At 36.2% G+C, this 5,817-nt stretch overlaps 1 pseudogene; it reads left to right on the top strand.

Annotated features, from left to right (window-relative positions):
- Positions 1-726: 726 nt before the first annotated feature.
- Positions 727-3,968, top strand: LOC129083112 (small ubiquitin-related modifier 2-like; annotated as a pseudogene).
- The last annotated feature ends 1,849 nt before the right edge of the window (positions 3,969-5,817 follow it).

Raw genomic sequence — 5,817 nt, 5'->3', positions numbered from 1 at the left:
CGAGCCTTGGGCCGTTACACGCAAAACAACAATTCCCACAGCCCTTCGCGGCTCACCCAGGCCGGACTGTTTTTCCTGTTTGCAAATACTGTTAATAACCAACTGCGGCATTTAACGGCGCCCAGATCTGCGCAGGAAACTCAGTTCAAGTTTTAAGGAAGCAGCTTCCCCTTGATCCCGCCACTCGGAGTCCGTGGGGATGCCACTTTGTGCTGAAAAGAATCTGAAAAGGGCCACAGCTTTCCTGCCCCGGACTACATTTCCCAGAAGCCTTAACGGCACAAGTCAATATCCGCCAAAAACCACTTCAGCTGGGTCTTCAGGTTTCTGGGGTAACGGTGCGTAGTTCAGTAAGAAAGCACCGCCCAGTGGCTTTAGTTCTGTCTGGTGTGGACTCCACCTAGGACTGGACTGCAGCGGGAAGAAGGTAGTGGGAAAGTCAGGCCCACCGGCCGGTGGAAACTGGCCAACCTGAGCCTCGAGCTTCTGGCGGCTGCCGGAAAAGGGAGAAGTTGCCTTGTGTGGTTGCGTGTTGAAAATTTTGGCTGTGGATTCTGTGGTAGGGAGTCTATGGGGCCGAGCGATTCTGAGGTCCACTGACTTGTGGTCGTGCGAATTTACACCCATTTGTGTGACCTTGGTCGCGTCGTATCTTATGACCATTTGATTCTGATCCTGAAATTTTGTGATAGCGTGTTGTCAATTTTCTGTGTTTCTGACCGACCCCTGTTACAATATTGAAACATATAAGGGTAAGTCAATAAACCAGAGTCACAAAAATATTAAATGGGGGAAATTATAGAGACTTGTGAGTCTGTGTTAATGAAACACACTTGCTTTTTTACAGTTAACTTAGGTCACTCCTGCCCTAACGATCTGATTCTTTTTTCAGCATTTTGTATGGGTTCCATTCTGACTTCAGAAGAATTAACAAACAATTGACAATGAAAGTTGAAGACTCACTAGAATAATGTTGAAGCAGACACTAAATTGGAGAAAATATCTATGAAAACACTACCCCACCCTTTTATGTTATGATATGTTGACAAAAAGAACAAAATATTGGAAACTACAGCATGCTAAATATCAGAAACTTTTAGTCCTTGAAGGCATCAGGGGCTTCTGGCTCATAAACTTATCTCATAGCTACACAAAGCCCAAAGGACTATATTATCTCTATGATGCAGTAGCAGATAGTCTTCCTCTCAATGGATGATATACAGCACTGTTTCGGTGTGTGCCTACGTCTGGAAAGGGACAAGGGACTCCCAGTCAAAAGCTATGTAGAGAAAACAGTCCTCCAAATAAGTTTTGCTTATGTGTTATGTCTCATATGTCTTTACCAACAGTAACTTATTTTTGTTTACTGTTATAATTGTTTTTTCTAATTGTTTAGTTAATAGATGACAAAAGAGCCAAGTTGATTCTATGTCCCTCCAACTTCCTGACTTCATTGTTTGTGCTTGTAAAATTGTCTTTTCTACTTTCATTTCTGTTAAGCTTTGCTTTATATATTTTGAAGCTCTCTAAAAATCTAAATTTTTAGAGTTGTAATAGCTTCCTGTTGGATCGATCCAACAGGAAATTATGCAATTTACACTTTATTTATAATACCTTTTTTTTCTTAAGTCTATTTTGATGCTATAGCTCCACCATCCTTTCTTTTGGCTAGTGCTTGTTTTATCTCTTTCTACCTTTTAATTTTAATCTTTCTATTTTATTTTTATAAAAGTTTTATTTATTCATTTGTAGAGAGAGGGGAAAGGAGGGAGAAAGAGAGAGAAGCATCAATGTGTGAGAGAAACATCGGTTGTTTGCCTTTGCTCACCCCCACCATGGGACCTGGCCTGCATCCCAGGCATGGGCCTTGACTGGGAATCAGATTAGTGACTTTTCGGTTCACAGGCTGGTGCTCAACCCACTAAGCCAGAACACTGTTTTATTTTTAAAATGTCTCTTGTTAAATGCATAATTTTAAAAAATAATGACAACCTTACTTTTTTTAATTTGACATATTTTGTGAGTTTATATTTAATATAGTTGGGTTTTGGGTCTACCATTTTAGAATGTGTTTTCTTTTTGGCCTAGCTTTTTTTTAAATTTAACTCTTTATTTTGAGGTAATATTAGATTTTCATGCAGTTGTAAGAAATAATTCAGAGATCCCATGCACACTTTATCCATTTTCCCCCAATGGTAACATTTTACAAAAATATATACAGTATCACAGCCTGGGTATTAATGATACAGTCAAGATTTAGAATATTTCCATTATCACAAGGATTCTTTATGTTGTTCTTTTATAGGCATGCACACTTCTCACTCTCTCCCCCACAACACCCTCCATAAGTCCTGGCACTTGTAATCTGTTCTCCATATCTATAATTTTACCTTTCAAGAATATTGTATAAATCAAATCATAGAGTATTTAATTTTAGTATTGGTTTTTCACTCAGCATACTTCCCTGAAGATTCATACATGTAGTTAAATGTATAAGTAATTCATTCCTTTTTATTTCATGTGAATATACCACAGTTTGTTTAGCCATTCACTCATTAAAGGACACATGGGCAAGTTTCCAACTTAGCTATTATAATTAAAACTACTATATACATTCGTGTACAGTTTTTTGCATGAACAAAATTTTAATTCCTTTTGGATAAACACATGGGGAAATTTTAAAAGGGATATGTCAATATTTAACCCCCCAAAGAAACCAAACACCTATCTGGTATTTAAATTGAGTATATAAATCAATTTGGGGAGAACTCATATCTTTTAAATGGTGAATTTCATGGCCCATGAACACTATGGATCTCCATTTATTTAGATTTTTAATTTCAGCAGTATTTTATAGTTTTTAATATAGAAGTAATAAAATATTTTGCCAGATTTAGCCAGGTGTATTTCAGAGTTTGATGCTATTGTCAATGGTATTTTTTATTTCAATTTTCAATTGTTTCTTATGAGTATATAAAAATAAAATTGCATTTTGAATTTTGATCCTTTAGCCTGATTTACCTTGCTAAATCATCACTGGTATTTCTACTAGACTTTTTGAAGTTCCGTCAAATATTCTACATAGTTGATCATGTCATTTGTGAGAAAAAATAGTGGTACCTATCCCTACCTATGGTTGCCAATCTGCAAGTACAGGATGGACCCCCAACCCAAAATTTCATTGGAATGTTGATATTTATGAACCTCGCCACACACACACACCAAGAAAGTAAGAAAAGTTTATTTATTCACACAATGAATCTTTGTAGGGAAAATGGGGCAGGCTTCGCAAGAAAGTCTGCAAATGGTTTGCAAGGGAAAAGACAAGAAATTGTCATGGAGAGTTTATGGCAGAGGTTTAACAGTTGTTTAAATTTCCTCCTAGTGCCAAAAGAGGGAGCACCTGAGCTTGCCCAGATGTGGGGCATGAGAGGAAGAAAGAGGAGTGAAGCTTAAAAACCAGAAGCAGCTGCTGCACCTGATGCTGTTTGTGTGCTTCTTAGGGATGGGGATGTGGCATCTCCTTTGCAAAGCGGCAGCTGAGGAGATTCTGGAGCTTGCCTTGACAGATGAAAAACCCAAAGAAAGAGTCAAGACTGAGAATGGTGATCATATTAATTTGAAGGAAGAGGGGCAGGATGTTTCTGTGGTGCAGTTTAAAATTAAGCTGTATACACCACTTAGTAAACTAGTGAAAGTGTATTGTGAACTGCAGGGTTTGTCAAAGAAGCAGATCAGATTCTGATGTGATGAGCAGCCAATCAGTGAAACAGACACACATGCACTGTTGTAAATGGAGGATGAAGATACAATCGGGGTGTTTCAGCAGCATAAGAGAGGTGTCTACTAATAAGGGAACTTGCTATTTACTTGAAAGCTGTTCCTCCAGATCAAGTGAACATTCACAACTACAAAACTGCCATCTGGTTCCATCACATCCTAATTACTACAGCATAGTTTTTTCTATTCTTTCATTTTCCCCTTTACTATTCCTTTATTTTACATACAGTTACACAGCATATAGCATTAAAAAAGAAACCTAAATGGTTAATGGTATGTTCTGATTGACATCAAATAGAAATAAGATAGAGAAAAATAATAGTTCTGTGAAAATACCCACTTTCTCCATTAATATGCTCATTCAGTTCTTATCTTCATATTCCAGTTGTTTTGCTCTCACGGTTTAACAAAAAAGAACAACAAAAACTCTTGCATACCTTATTTGATTAGATAAGTTTAAAGTTTTTCATTCATTATCATTAAACCAATGACAATTTTATAACTTTTTTTATATGTAGCTGCTACATGTAGGACAATCTATCTTTAAGTAGGGGTAAGTTACAGTAAAATCAATGAATCCTAGATAATTTTTCCCCTCAAGTGAAGCATCTTGTTGTTTAAATAAATGTCTTTTTTGAACATAAAAAAAGCTATGAGCAGTCCAATATCAAAAAATGGAGTTAGACTCTTTATCACACTATAAAATCTGTATGCTGTTTACTTCCTTTTCTTTCCTGATTTCACTGGCTAAATCTTTAATACAAGATTGAATAGAGGAGGAGAAAGTAGATACTGTTGCCAGATACCTGATCTTAGGGGGAGAGTATTCAATTTTGTTGTAGTAAGTAAAATGGTAGCTGAAGGGTTTTGGTAGATGGGCCTCATTGGTTTGAGGAAGATTTTTTTTTCTTTTTTCTGATTAGCGTATTTAACAGGAAGAGATGTTAAATTTTGTCAAATATTTTTTGCATCTATTGAGATGATAATATTGTCTTTTAGCTTGTTAATATGGTGAATTACACTGGCCTTTAAATCTTACATTCTTGATATAAACACTGCTTGGCCATTGTGTATTATCATTTTCATTATTGTTAGATTCAATTTTCTAAAATTTTATTAAGAATTTATTGTAAGTAAGTTAATGAAGGATATTGGTCTGTAGGGGTTTTGGGGGGTAATGTTTTATCTAAATAAACACTGAGTTGTGAAGAATTTCCCTCTTTTTTAGAATTCTGGAAGAATCTGTATAGACTTATTATCATTTCTTCCTCAAATGTTTAACATAATTTTAAATGTTTAACAGAAGTTAAAATTAAAGAGAAATGTTTAAACAATTTACCAGTGAAGCCATCTGGGTCTGGTGGGTTTTTTGATAGGAATGTTTTAAATTGCAAATTCAATTTATTTTTATAGATATAAGGCTATTCAGATTAACTAGTTCATTAGTAACATTTGATAGTTTGATAACTATCAAATGTTAGTTTGTGTCAAGAGGTCTTTTTTATTTCATCTAAGTTGTTTAATGTACTAGATTAGTACATTAGTACTAGTGTTAGTAATATACTTTATTTTAATATTTGTAGAATCTGTAGAGATGTTGCTTAATTCCAGATATCAGTGTCTTGTCTACCTTTCTATCCTGATCAGTTAGTCTGGGTATAGTTTCATTATTTTTATTGATATAAAAGAACTAGGAAGGACTTCAAGATGGCAGAGGAGCGAATGGAAGTCACACTGACCTCCTCCCACAACCAATCTGGAATTACAACTAAATTGTGGAGAAATTTACACCTGGAAAACAACTGAACAATAGTGAGAGAGGAGCCTTAAAACCTCGGACACACAGAGGAATTGGTTCTGGCACAATCTAACTGGTAAGGAGTGTGGTAGAGACTCAAGAAGGTAGGCTGGGCACTCATGGGTGGCACACCAGAGGGATATTTAAACGGACATATGGAGCCCCTAAGAAGAGTGGGATCTGAACCATAGCTGGGGATCTCCAGCCTAAGCACCACAGTCCAAAAAGAACACAGGTAA

This window comes from Pteronotus mesoamericanus, unplaced genomic scaffold (assembly GCF_021234165.1).
Source record: "Pteronotus mesoamericanus isolate MK-2021 breed Mesoamerican mustached bat unplaced genomic scaffold, CSHL_Meso_final scaffold_165, whole genome shotgun sequence".
In the NCBI taxonomy this organism is placed as follows: domain Eukaryota; kingdom Metazoa; phylum Chordata; class Mammalia; order Chiroptera; family Mormoopidae; genus Pteronotus; species Pteronotus mesoamericanus.
This window is presented reverse-complemented; position numbering and strand designations above follow the sequence as displayed.